A 15,071-nucleotide genomic window follows, 5' to 3' on the forward strand; every position below is an offset into this window, starting at 1 on the left:
ATCTTCTTGGGAAAATAAACGGTATGTTCCCTATCATCAACATTGAAAGTAACCTTCCCTTTATTGCAATCAATAACAGCCCCTGCGGTGTTAAGAAAAGGTCTCCCAAGAATAATAGACATATTATCATCTTCAGACATTTCTAACACAACAAAATCAGTTAATATCAAGCAGTTAGTAGTAACTTGAACAGGAACATTCTCACATATACCAACAGGAATAGCAGTAGATTTATCAGCCATTTGCAAAGATATATCAGTAGGTATCAACTTATCTAAGTAAAGTCTCTTATAAAGAGAAAAAGGCATAACACTAACACCGGCTCCCAAGTCACATAGAGCAGTTTTAACATAATTATTCTTAATAGAACAAGGAATAGTAGGTATACCTGGGTCGCCCAACTTCTTTGGAACTTTGCCATTGAAAGAGTAATTAGCAAGCATAGTGGAAATTTCCTCATTGGGGATTTTCCTTTTGTTAGTAACAATATCTTTCATATACTTTGAATAAGGAGGCAATTTAATGGCATCAGTCAAAGGGATTTGCAAGAATAAAGGTTTCATCCAATCAAAAAATTTATTATAGTGTTCTTCTTCTTTTGATTTTAGTTTCTTAGCAGGAAAAGGCATTTGCTTTTGCGCCCAAGGTTCTCTTTCATTACCATGTTTCTCAGCAATAAAGTCTTCTTTAGTGTACTTTTTATTTTTAGCATGCTTTTCAGGTTCTTCTTCAACATCTTCTTTATCAGGAGTATCATTCTTATCATTATCATGTTCATTACCACTTTCAGTTTCAGCATCAGAAATAGAAATACTATTAGGATCATTAACAGGTTCAGAGGATTCTACAACATTTTTATGTTTCTTCTTCTTTTTCTTCCTAGAATGAGCACTAGGTTCAATGCGTTGAGAATCTTGTTCAGTTCTTTTGGGATGCCCTTCAGGATATAGAGGATCCTGGGTAGAGACACCACCTCTAGTTGTTACTTCATAAGCATGTTTCTCTTTAGAATTATTTCCTAACAAGTCATTTTGCACTTTAGTGAGTTGATCAATTTGAGTTTGAATCATATGAAAATGTTTAACAAGCATCTTAACATCATTGGAGGTTCTCTCCACAATATCATGCAATTCACTAATAGCTCGAGAATTTTCCATTAAATGATTCTCTACTCTCATATTAAAATTTTCTTGCTTAACAATATAATTATCAAACTCATCTAAGCATTGTGCAGGAGGTTTCGAATACGGAATATCTTCCCTAGTAAAGCGTTGAAGGGAGTTTACCTCAATCATGGATGAAGGGGGAATTATCTCACATATATCTTCTATAGGAGGTAGATTCTTCACATCTTCAGATTTAATACCTTTCTCCTTGAGAGACTTCTTGGCTTCCCTCATATCTTCATCATTCAATTTAATTAAACCCCTCTTCTTCAATATTGGCGTTGGAGTTGGTTCAGGCGTAGTCCAATCATCATGATTCCGGCTTATTTTAGCCAATAATTCTTCAGCGTCGTCTGGAGTTCTTTTCCTGAAAACACAACCAGCACAACTATCCAGGTATGCCCTAGACTCAATGGTTAGTCCACTATAAAATATATCAAGTAAATCATGCTTTTCCAGATCATGCTCAGGCCGAGCTCTAATAAGAGAGCAAAATCTCGCCCAAGCCTCAGGCAATTTCTCTTCATCTCCCTGGTCAAAATTATAAATTCTCTGCAAAGCAATATGTTGAGCACTAGCAGGAAAGTATTTGCGGAAGAAAACATCAAGCAATTCTTTTGGACTTTTAATAGAATTAGGTGGCAAATTATTATACCAAGTTTTAGCGTCATCCTTTAATGAGAATGGAAAAATTTTAGCAACAAAGTAAGTACGCATCTTGACATCATCAGAAAACAAGCTACTTAGAGTAGATAACTCAGTCATGTGTTCAACAGCACTTTCTTTTTCAGTACCACAAAAGGGTGTTTTCTCAACAATAGCTATATGAGATAGATCAAGAGAAAAATCATAATCTTTATCCCTAATGTTTATAGGAGATGTGGCAAATTTAGGATCAGGAGACAGTTTATATCTAACAGCATGTTCTGCAAGCAACTTTTTAATTTTTCTTGCATCAGTAGTAGCATTGCATTTTTCAATAAAATCATCATTAAGCTCCACATAATCTTCATCAGGATCATCACTAAAATAATCAAGTTCAGGTGAACTAACAGGTGTAGTAGCATTAGGAGTTTCAGTGTTTTCAATTTGTCTAGACCTAGCAATTGTAGCATCTAGAAAAGATCCCAATGAACCACTATCATCAAGCACAGCAGAAATATTATCAATACTAGTTGAATGCCCGTGCGTTGTCACGGTCTCCTCAATTTTTTCATGTTGCTTATATGTAAAGATAATATATATAATTATAGGTGCATAAAATAGCTACATAATATTCCAAAAAAGTAAGATTCTACTATTCATAAACTATAATTAGATTAAAAAGTGCTAAAACTCTACACCATATGCATAAAAGCAACAAACTGGAAATTAAGGTGTATGTTTGTTGCTATGGAGCTTCACTCACATAGGAAGATACATCAATTAGACACATTCTGTGTTGGTGTTGCACTGATACGACCTACCAAAGTTGGCTCCCATTAGAAAACTATAAATCATTTTTGAACAAATTATAAATATATGTCATTTTTAGGATAAACCCTTGCAAGATAGTCTAACCAAAAGAAATCATCTGAGCTCGCAAAAAAATCAACAGAAATGAATGAAAATAGATTTAAACAAAATCTAAATGATTTTTTATATGGTAAGCTTGTGGTTCCTACTCATGGCCGGTTTCGACGCGGAAATTATCCTATCCGTTTACACCCCTAATTACAGATATGGCCAGGAGGCCATCTTACGATTACAAACTAGGCCAACGGCCAACACTTAACGTTGCCACACTTGGCTGAAAAAAAGGATAACATCTAACAATGATTAAGCTCTTGAAGTGGCAGCGGTATAACAGTATAAATCACGTTGAACATGCTTCTTAGCAACTTCAGGAGATCCTCTTCGGCTAGCTATTCGTATACAAAGAAGGAAAATAGTGAGAAAACTTACAACACGATATATTTTTTATGTGTCTGGTGCAACGATATCCACAATTCATTGCTGACAGGCATGTGCAGCTAGGTGCAATATGTGAACTCTTAATGAAAAGCAAACTAAGTGATTTTCTTGATCGAGATTATCAATCGTAGTGGTTAGGAATTATGAGTTGACTGAAGCTCGCAGCCTATCAGGATAGATTCTCCTTTCTAGCTCCTCTCTTCATGTTCTGTTTGATTCGTCGAGCCCCTTCTTGCTACAAAATTTCAGCAACAAGGTTAAGCCTAATACAATAATACCGAGTTTCTTCAAAACAAATTATATACAAATAAAATTTTAAAACAGGGAACATTTAGTAGATTCAAAGATAATAGAATTATTCATCGATTATAATAGTTAATGTGAAGATACATCTTATTAATATAATCCAGGTTGAGGTATAAGCATGAAAGTACGTTATATGTGATGATTCTGTGGTAATAAAGTTAGTAGAACAGACCATGCCTTCTCACTACCGTAAACTATGTAATCACTTGTTCTGCCAAAGAAAGGGTCAACATTGTAGACAGTTTTCATATGGTCTGTAGTGCAATATAAGCTGTCCATGAGTATACGTTTACAATCTTAATTAATCTACAAAACCAATTGTACTTTGGCATGGCAAAAAAAAAATCAGTAGCACGGGCAGCATTAATTAGACTTGAGAAACGGCGGTAATCTAATATGGCCTTTATAACATAAACCAAAAATAAAAATTCCAAGCTCTTTGTTGTCATCTTTGCTATATCTGTACCAACATTGGACATGGCAAATATCACATGAAAGCTTACAAGCATGCCATAATTTGCATAACGTAATTTGCAGACATCTTACCATACGGGAACATTTACTTATCTGGTTACCCCTACTACAAATGCTATTTCAATTGTATAGGCCTTGCTTAAATCAAACTGTTAATCACAAAATTCAATATCCTTTGGCTCCCTCACAGATCAAATTAATTTACAACCATAGACAAATGTTCTTAGCAAAGTAACCATGGCACCAAAGACGTGATCTTTCAGAATATGTATGATATGATGCCAATTGCACTGTCTATTTTATGGATGGAAGTGCAAACACCAATTGCACTTCCTTTATAATCTGAAAGGAACAGAGTTTTTAGTTCTTACCATGGAGACTACATCCTCTCATTGTGGTGAGACATCTGAGTAACTCATTGCTATGATCTTCGAGGAGCAGTCACAAGCCAAGCAAGCGCTTCCATCTCCTTATGATCATCTGAGTAACTGATATATTCTGTCCAGAGCACATACACTGTAAAAACTATTTTAAGTAGATATATATGATGCTTATTGAATTCTTTGCAAGAGACCTCAAGCTCATTTCTGTATCATGTGTTAAGATCCAACAAGTGACATAACAGATAGAGTAGAAATTAGGGAAGAATATAGGTTGGTTCAACTCCACTGCTACCCCATTCAGCCAGGCTTAGCTGGTTACAGCTGCCATACAGGACTCTTAATCTAACCGAAGTTGGTCCTCACGTACCTGCCCGGCGGCCCATAGGCGGGACATGTGGACCGTGATCATCCTAGTGTTCTGGTGTATTTGGAGACACCGGAACGATGTGGTCTTCAACGGCGTGCCGGCGGCGCACCTCACCATTAGAGACAGGATTAGTACGGAGTTTGATAGATGGCGGCTTGCCAAACTCTTCCGTGGCACTCTTTTCGTTTTTCTTGATCCTAGTCTTCTCCCGTGGCAGCTAGGAGAGTAGGCGTGCGTGGGGAGCTGCTCCCCCTTGTGGGCAGCATCGACTTTGCCTTCTTTGGCTTCCTTCTATGCGATTGATACACCTTTCCATGGTGTATCCTCAAAAAAAAAATTAATCTAACCGAAGATATTCAGTGGCACATACACATCGAGCTGGAACCATAGATGCAAAAAAGAAAGAACGAATTTAAATGGTGCCAGTAAGAAACCTGTATAGAGCAAACAACCTCGGCATTATCAAACGCATGTGTGCCGCCTTCGTCTTGCGCTGCCATGGCGGGTTGCAGGACAGGGGTTGCTTGGACCTGGTCTGGAGGTTTCATGATTGCCCGCACGCGGGAGGGTCTGAGGAAGCGATGGCTTAAAAGATGACCTAGTCCGGCTCCGCGGTGGCCTCCTCGTTCGGCATAAAATTTCAGGGGTTCATTAGGAGGACTTCGCAATATAGTACTTCCTCCATTCATAATTCTTGTCGTGGTTTTAGATTAAATTTGAAATAAAACCACAACAAGAATTATGGAGCAGAGTAAATATACATAACAGATAGTGAATGCGACATACATACTTTGACCACATACAACATCAATGCAAAGTTGTGGCATTGCAAAATAAGAAAGCGCATGAGACTTAACAATGATGTAAAACATGTGACTAATGTTAGCCAGTAGTAATTATGATCATGCAAACTTCATACTGGAAAGGTTTTCACTGCAGTACAAAGAACAATATAGGTTACTGGGAGGGTTGTACGATGAGGTGTATCAAGAACCTGTGAAAGAGTGCTCTTTCTTGTAACACTTAAGACCCTCCTCCTCCCCCCATTTCTGCAAACTGCCAATGCCTACAAAAAAAAGTAATTGCGGATGTATCTGATTGGGTGAGAGTAAAGTTGAAAGGCAGAAAATAACTTCACAACGACACTTAAAAGTGGAAAACTAACTGAAAAACGAATGAGAGGATATACTAATAACAAGTACATGACGAAAAATCTACACAACCGAGTGAAACGCCCGACCAAAAGAAAATTTAGTACTTGGCTACAAGAGATTTCATGATTTTGAAATGAAATGCCTAGAGCTCCAAAATGAATCTGTGTCCTTGTTTAAGCCATAGTCTCTAATTATACTTGATGAACCGATGGAATTCGTAAAAGGCATTTCAGCCCTTAAATAGGAGCTACAAAATAGAAGGCATTTCAGCCCTTAAGTATTCTGTACTTTGGTTGAGCTAGAATAGATAGGCTTGGTACTTTGGTATTTACCAAGTAACGTGAAAACAGTATGCAATAGAAAAAACTATTGCAGAAACAAAATCAGATAACGGAGAAGCTGTCTCATAGCCAAATACAGATCATAAAATAGAATTGGTGTTTGAACACTCCAAAGGAAAACAAGTAGGTGCATCGAAGCATTACCATCTGATATTCATTTGTGTAACTGATTGCATAGAGAAATGAACTCAACAAATTAGGCTGATTGTAGAGAGAAAGGAACTCGACAACATTAAGCTTGCGCTATAATTTGAAAGGGATAACCCGGCTTGCACTTGTTGAATGTCTGCTGGAATGAGAAAATCATTAATAAGCATCGATGTTAAAACATTGAATCAGATCTTTTCTCAATGAAGCTAAGTATTATGCTAGGGATTTTTTCCATTTCCTTTTTCAGCATCATCTTTCTTTTAAGTTTATTTTAGGTCCATCAATAGAGGAAATAACATATGGTTCAGATCTGCCACTAAACAAAATGGAGCCAAACACTTCTCCAATTAGTTTCAGAAATATGCAGCAATCGTGAAATTACCCCAAACACGAATCTCTGCAAGATTATAGAGCTAGTTTACTTCGCCCAGTACTTTCAGAAATATGCAGCAATCATAAAATTACACCAGAACTGAGTCTCTGCATATTAGAGGAGCACACATGACATAAGTATTGCTAACTGAAAAAATAAGTTCTACAAGAGTGCATGATTGAGAATCTAAGCACAGAGACCACACATACCAGGTCGAATATCAACATTCCACAAACATCGAGGTGCTCATAATAGATTTTTTCCGATCGATCCGTTCGGCTCATATCTGCCAATCCCTGTCTCATCATCGTTGGTCTACAGAGGGACGGGAGTGTGCAGCACGCGGAGGGAGGACAAGGCGGCGATGCTGGTTCTCTCCAGCGCGGATCATGGTTTTTCTCCTCTCGGTTTTCTGTGAGACTTTTTTGTCTTGCTCCGGTTTTGTTTCGTGAGAGATGGCTTCAAGCGCGGGATGTCATACGATAGGACGGATGTACCAACCATCCCATCACCTCTAGACATTTAATATAGTGGAGAAAATGTTATAGATCAAGCTGTGTATGGCATGGCCCAATATAGAAATTACATAATGATATTTGAAAGAAAGGCAAGATTAGAAACTGCGATTATAATACACCGAAGGCTAGAGACACATACTCGACCAGCATCATGTAATTACTATTTCAATTACTGCAAGATGGGATCAACCCGACCACACTTGATCTACTAATAACTCATGCAGCCATCATTCCAACCCAATTAAGTATAAAAGCCACATACATTGTGAGCCGGCCATGTTTCAGCACCTGCACATTATCTAAATTGGAAGACAATTAAAAATTCAGAAGAAATAAAACTTTACCTATGCTTCAGATTATTTGATCAATTTGATGGTTTAGTTTTCTTTTCTTCACCAGCCCACTGCTTTCTCTACAACAAATGCACCAGAAATGATTAAATCACAGGGATACCACAACTCCTGCAAAGCAAACTGCAACTGCTCAAGCTAATTCAGAGAACTAATGTTGCTGCAAGAAGGTAATACAAACTATCATGGATCCGAAACCCCTATGCATATCAGTAAGTACTGCCTGCTATCTTGCCATCCTGGCAATTCAAAACAAAATAACCAGAACCTATATGCCCTTATACAATCAGTTAAAAGAAAAGAATTAGATGAATTGGCGGTCTCATGAACTGCCCACAAATAATAAATTGGAGATCACCAAATGCAAGCAGGTCCGCGGACCGCCTAGGTTTCTCTATAAAGCGCTCCTTTGATGGACGTTTCTCCTGCACCCTGCATCTTGTTTATCCAAATAATCAGAGAGAATGATATGAGGGAACAAAACAGATGTAAGAAAAGGTGGAGCGCATAGGCCACGGCCGGCCGGCAGCATCGGACAACAGTGACACCGCGTGTTCAGGCCCGTGCGTCCTCACTCCTTATGTCGTTTGTCCTCAGAATCCCTCGCCGCTGGGTCAAGATGGCGTATCGCCGCCGGGTCAGGATGCCGGATCTCTGTCGGATCCAGATGCCATGCCCCTGTAGTGGTAGAGGGCTAACTATGGCGTGACCTGGGATCGGGAGATCATGGGGGAGGTAGTGTGTCGATGTATGGGGAGGCGAGATGGACGGGAAGCTAGGAGGAGGATCGGCGAGCAGTTGGGGTGGCGAACAACCAGAGATCGTGTGTGGGAGTTGTGGGCGGGGTTCATCTGCATTCCTGTGCACGGGCGGATGAGCAATTCGATGGGCCTGGCCCATTCGGGTATTCGCTCGGAAGGAAAGAACGGAGCAAACGACTTACGATTTGAGGTGGGAGGCTGCGACGTACCATGGGACACCACCTCTAGCCATTTAATATAGTAGAGATTATGAGAGTTTTCAGATTCAGCAGAAGTACCCGCATGCGAAGCATGTGGCGGTGAAACAAGTTTATCAATCACAGATGGTGAATCAAGAGCAGCAGAGGTATTCAGAATTGTACCTTTTCTTGTAGTGGATGGTAATATGGCGATCTTAGTATCGCGAGGTTTACCCATGATGGAGAATTTGCAGCGAACAATATTAATCCAAGTGAACTTCCAAATAAAGCTATGTTCCCCGGCAACGGCGCCAGAAAATAGTCTTGATGACCCACAAGTATAGGGGATCGCAACAGTCTTCGAGGGAAGTAAAACCCAATTTATTGATTCGACACAAGGGGAGACAAAGAACACTTGGAAGCCTTAATAGCGGAGTTGCCAATTCAGCTGCACCTGGAAACAGACTTGCTCGCAAGGGTTTATCAGTAGTAACAGGTTTATAGCAGTAGCAGTAGTGAAATAACAGCAGCAGAGTAACAAAGACAGCAGTAGTGATTTTAGTAAACAGCAGGATTAAAATACTGTAGGCACGGGGACGGATGACGGGCGTTGCATGGATGAGAGAAACTCATGTAACAATCATAGCAGGGCATTTGCAGATAATAATAAAACGGTGTCCAAGTACAAAGCAATCAATAGGCATGTGTTCCATATATAGTCGTGCGTGCTCGCAATGAGAAACTTGCACAACATCTTTTGTCCTACCAGCCGGTGGCAGCCGGGCCTCAAGGGAAACTACTGGATATTAAGGTACTCCTTTTAATAAAGTACCGGAGCAAAGCATTAACACTCCGTGAACACATGTGATCCTCACATCGCTACCATTTCCTCCGGTTGTCCCGATTTCTGTCACTTCGGGGCCATCGGTTCCGGACAGCGACATGTGTATACAACTTATAGGTAAGACCATAAACAATGAATATCATGATGAAACAATAACATGTTCAGATCTGAGATCATGGCACTCGGGCCCTAGTGACAAGCATTAAGCATAACAAGTTGCAACAATATCATCAAAGTACCAATTACGGACACTAGGCACTATGCCCTAACAATCTTATGCTATTACATGACCAATCTCATCCAATCCCTACCATCCCCTTTGGCCTACAGCGGGGGAATTACTCACACATGGATGGGGGAAACATGGCTGGTTGATGTAGAGGCGTTGGCGGTGATGGCGGCGATGATCTCCTCCAATTCCCCGTCCCGGCGGAGTGCCAGAACGGAGACTTCTGGCTCCCGCGACGGAGTTTCGCGATGTGGCGGCGTTACGGAGGGTTTCGGCGACTTCGACTTCTCTCCGTGCGTTTTTAGGTCGAGGCCGATAAATAGTCCGAAGGAGGGCGTCGGAGGCCGGCCGAGGGGGCCACACCACAGGGCCGCGCGGGCCCCCCTGGGCCGCACCGCCCTATGGTGTGGGGCCCTCGGGCCTCCACCTGACTTCTCCTTCTGGCTCCGTTAGTTTCCTAAGAAAATAGGGCCTTCTGCATAAATTCCGAGGATTTTCCCGAAAGTTGGATTTCTGCACAAAAACGAGACACCAGAGCAGTTCTGCTGAAAACAGCGTTAGTCCGTGTTAGTTGTATCCAAAATACACAAATTAGAGGCAAAACAATAGCAAAAGTGTTCGGGAAAGTAGATACGTTTTGGACGTATCAGGCCCCTACTTCTTCTCCCCCTCGTGAGGATCCCTCCTCCGGGGTACCGTCGATTAGGCAACGACAGTTGGCGCCCACCGTGGGGCCTGCGGCGTCTGGAGGCCAGAACCGGGCGGGTTCCACATCTTCATCTGCGAGACCGTTGATTTCGACGGAAACGCACTGGTAAGTAATGTAGCTACGACCGCCGCCGAGCAGGACGCAGCTGCAAAGATCCGATCCGAGTCGCTGGAGCTTTCCACGGAAGAATCCGCCTTAGACCTGGAAATTTCAAAATCTGGTTTTGGTAGTCGGATCCGCACCTATTTTTTGGTAGCCGGATCCATACCTATTTTTGGTTGCCGGATCCGCGCCTACGTTTTTGGTAGTCGGATCCGCACCTATATTTTTGGTTGCCGGATCCGCGCCTACGTTTTTGGTAGTCGGATCCGCACCTATATTTTTGGTTGCCGGATCTGCGCCTACGTTTTTGGTAGTCGGATTCGCACCTATATTTTGGTAGCCGGATCCATACCTATTTTTTGGTAGTCGGATCCGCACCTATATTTTTGTAGCCGGATCCATACCAAAATTTAGGTTGGTGGATCCGCACCTACAGGACCACTGCGACAATCAATCACGCACCGGCTCGACGGAACGCCGAAGAAAAACCGCCATGACCGACGTTGACTCCGCTCCAAACAGCTAAGTCCCTATTTATATTTAAAATTTTATGATCATGAGATTAAGATTGGTTCACTCATATCCTGAGTCTTTTACCGCTTTCACTGTTGGTCATATCTTTCCCATGATTTGCCTCGCGCTCGTGAAAAACTTTGTACTGTTTTTGCCGCTTAAGGCTCCAGTACCCTGCAAAAATTCCGCTTTCGGGCGTTAGCTTAAGTTTTCTGGCCTACACGTTTTCTGTTGTTTATGTGTGGATTCCTTAGTAGTGACATCTCGGTACTTAAAGCCAGCCTCTGTTTCTGAGGTTCTTGATTGTTTCGCTATTAAGCGCTATCGCCTCAGCAGATGTTCTGTGTTCAAAGTTTGCCGTCTCACGAAAAGTCAAGCATATAAACCAGAAGAACGGATAAACCAGCACTTGCTTAAAAAATATAAATTACATTAACTGTTCAAGATAGTCGAGTTGTTTCCGCCTTCACAGTTTTATGTTGTTCAACTGCTGCATAGTTTCAGCTTTAAAACATTTGTTCAAAGGCCGTTTTTGTTCTGCCTTACATTTGTTCGTTGAACATGGTCAAAGAAACAATTTAATACAAATGTGTTTTTGTGTTTATATATCAAGTACATGATGCTTGGACCTTCAACAGTCCCCAGAGGTTAGGCGGATCCATGGCGTGCACAACTGGAAAAGCAACTTGAGTCTTGATTCCGCTATGCTTAGCCGGAACCAACCCTCGGGGGCTGCGGTTTGATCTTAGGTGAAAAGTGTGTTTCCTTTCGGGTATCAGTGCTGGAAATTTCCGCCTAGATGCTTGGGATTTACACTATTCCTTGGTCACATATAAAGATAAAGCTACTCTAAGAGCTCCAAGCCGGATTTTCAAGTAAATTCACCTTGGCGCTCGGGGGCTACATCGATGAAGTTCTCTTTGGAGCAACTAACCGAAAAATTTCCACCTTGACGCTTGGGGGCTAAGTTTCTGAGCATCGAGTCACCTTGGAGCAAGCTGACTCAATGCTCGGGGGCTACATACTATGGTTATGTCAAGAAAAATTTCAAAGATGGCGAAAATCTGGCTAATTAGTCGGATCCGCACCTAATTTTTTGGTAGCCGGATCCGCACCTAATTTTTTGGTAGCCGGATCCGCACCTAATTTTTTGGTAGCCGGATCCGCACCTTAATTTTGGTAGTCGGATCCGCACCTCAATTTTCGGTAGCCGGATCCGCACCTAATTTTTTGTTAGTCGGATCCGCACCTATATTTTTGGGTAGTCGGATCCACACCTATATTTTGGCTAGTCAGATCCGAACCTACATTTGGCTAGTCGGATCCATACCGAAGATTATGTTGGATGGTGTCTTCGAAGAATCTGACCATTGGATCATGAAGTTTCCGACCAATACTTGGTTGGAGATATGAAGTTTGGAGTCCTTCAAGATTCTCTATTATTCGTTCCAGCCAAAGGATGAAGATACATGCGCAAGCTGAGCTGGATGGAAGAACGGTGAATCTTGGAGAACTCCGGGGGCTACTGTTGTGGATATACTTCATAGGTATACCATCGACATGGTCCAATTCCGGCAAGCCCGGGTGGCCCACAGATGGTGGTGATGGCTTATGGCCCACCGGGCAGCCCAGTTGCTGTTGATCCTAAAGGATGAAGTCCAGCCCAGGATAGGGAAGCCGGATCCCAACCGACCATCGGAGGAAGTCGGATCCGTGAAGGTCCATGTGCAACTCGGATCCATGGAGGCCCAGGAGTAACCCGGATCCATGGAGGCCCATGTGGAACCCGGATCCATGGAGGCCCAGGAGTAACCCGGATCCATGGAGGCCCATGTGGAACCCGGATCCAGTACGACGTAGGGAGGAAGGCAGATCCTTGACGTACACGGCAAGACATTGTACCGTAGTTAGGCGACCTGTAATCCGGCTAGGACTCTCCTTGTAAACCCTAGATCCGTGCGCCTTTATAAGTCGGATCCTGGGAGCCCTAGAGGCACGTTGAGAACAACAACTCATTGTAACAACGCGAAAGCGCCCAGATAATTCCAGACAAGCAGCAGTAGGCCCTGTCATTGTGCAGGTGTTCCGAAGCTGGGTAAATCGCGTACCACCGTCCCGTGTGCACTCCGCCCTATGGCCCCTACTTCTTCTCCCCCTCGTGAGGATCCCTCCTCCGGGGTACCGTCGATTAGGTAACGACAACCTTCAACCTTGACCTTTTGACCAATATTATAATATAAATCCAATCAAATATGATATAGTGACTCATCCACAAGATATTTAGTAACAAATGACACTTGGCTATCCAAATATAAATCATATGAGAGGATAATGATCATGCCACATAGGATAAAAAATATCTACATGACTTGCATTCCAAGATATGCCACCTCATGCTCAAAGGATTGCTATGCATGAGGGCATGACAACCAAGCACCTTACTCATCACACCAAAACAAGAGTCACCCATCTATATGTCATGATACTAGAGCTTGCCCAAGCCTATAAAAGGACCCACACCCTTCATCCATTTGATCATCCATCTAGTACCATGCTACAAGGAAACCAAAACCTTGAGACCATCCATAAATTATCTAGGATCATGATGAAGAAGCTAGGAGGTGGAGTCATACCACAAGATGCAGGTTTATCAGATTTCCAGAAGAACAAGCTACATAAGATACAAAAGTAGAATTCCTAGGCAAACCATATATTTACAAGATCATATCATCATATTCTCACTAGGGCCCTAGGATGTGTCAAAGTATTGAGAAGTGAGAGAAGTGATAATACTAATCATAGCATGTGCATACAAGAATACTAGAGAAGTACTAATCCGAGTTGTTCAAGTCAATATTTGATCTTGGAGGTGAGAACCCTATTCCAATAGCAATACCTTAGGAAACCAATTCCATAATCATCGCAACTTGGTATTAATCATAAACTCTAAGAATCTAGGATGAGTGTGATGAGAGCAAAAATAAAGAGAGATTAGTGAGGAATAAGTTGATCATCTCTAATGCATGACCATGCTTTGTAGATATATAAGATAAGTTTAACTTATGTGATAAGTAGATATCATCCATCACATGAAATAATAGGTATACCATTAGTAATTAACCCTAGATTATTCCTCATATCCTGAGTGGATGAGTAATGGCATTACACTTAAACCTTGCTTATCCAAACACTTGAGACAACCCTAGTATTGTCTTAATACAAGAATCCTATCAAGATGAGGAATAGTAACCCTAGCCAATAAAACATAACCATAGCTTATGCCCATAACCAAATCCTAGTTTTTGTATAACTTGGGTGATCACAACTAAAACCCTAGACCATATCTGAATACCAATACAAGTATCACTTTGGATAATAAGTAGAACCCTACCACACCTCATTTCCATTTATGTTTCAATTAATGAAACATAAACCCAAACCCTAGATCATGCCACATTGAGCCTAGGTCTAAACCCTCAATTGTGCATCTTTAGAAAACCCTAAGACCAGACCCTAAACTTAAGTACTGGGAGAGTTCTCGTCTCGCGACATGTTGTCTTCGATGTGACGGTTTTTCCTTTTCAGCATGCAACTTCGTCATCCGCGCATGCGCCTCCTGCGCCGCACGGACTCGACGACCTCTTCGGCACACCGTCCGTGCCCCCACCGCGAGCTCCTGCACCGGCCCCGTGCACCCCAGCGCCGGCCCCGAGTGCGCCTGCCCCGGCCCCGAGCGCCCCTGCCTCGACGCCGCCTCGCCCAGCCGGGTCCTCTGCCGCAATAGAGAATCCGGCGTTTTCTCTGCCGTGACCGGCTGTCACGGCAGGAGTTCCGGCAGTTTCTCTGCTGCGGCAGGCGGCCACGATAGAAACCCCTGCCACACCTCCCACTCGGCCTGCCGCCGCACGCCGTGCCCCTGCCACGGTTGCTGCTGCCGCCGCCACCCCGGCGGCCTCCTCCAGTGGGGCCTCCGACCCTCGGCGCACATGCTCTGGATGCGAAGTGCGTCCCATGGATAGGCTCAACCTCTCCGATGTGGACTCACTCGCCGACATTGTCCCCACTATCTTCCGCCAGGCGATGCAGGATCCTCAGTGGCGTGCTGCCATGTCCGATAAGTACAAGGCTCTCGTCGACAACAACACTTGGTCACTCATTCCTCTCCCTCCGCGTGCCATCGTCGTCACCGGCAAGTGGAT

The 15,071-nt window shown here is 42.7% G+C and overlaps 1 long non-coding RNA gene across 3 annotated transcripts; it reads right to left on the minus strand.

Moving 5' to 3' along the window:
* Positions 1–2,835: 2,835 nt before the first annotated feature.
* On the minus strand, positions 2,836–8,411 carry LOC139836397 (uncharacterized). Of its 3 annotated transcripts, none has more exons than XR_011753106.1 (6): positions 7,530–8,411; positions 6,877–7,181; positions 6,677–6,774; positions 4,650–6,433; positions 4,271–4,397; positions 2,836–3,354 (listed from the first exon to the last, which is right to left on the minus strand). It is a non-coding gene; the product is annotated as an uncharacterized lncRNA (long non-coding RNA). The 3 variants fall into 3 exon arrangements; XR_011753104.1 differs by having other exon boundaries at positions 4,650–5,715; positions 6,289–6,433; positions 6,877–8,411; XR_011753099.1 differs by having other exon boundaries at positions 6,877–8,411.
* Positions 8,412–15,071: the final 6,660 nt, after the last annotated feature.

The sequence above is a fragment of the Lolium perenne genome, chromosome 1 (genome assembly GCF_019359855.2).
Source record: "Lolium perenne isolate Kyuss_39 chromosome 1, Kyuss_2.0, whole genome shotgun sequence".
NCBI classification, from domain to species: Eukaryota; Viridiplantae; Streptophyta; class Magnoliopsida; order Poales; family Poaceae; genus Lolium; species Lolium perenne.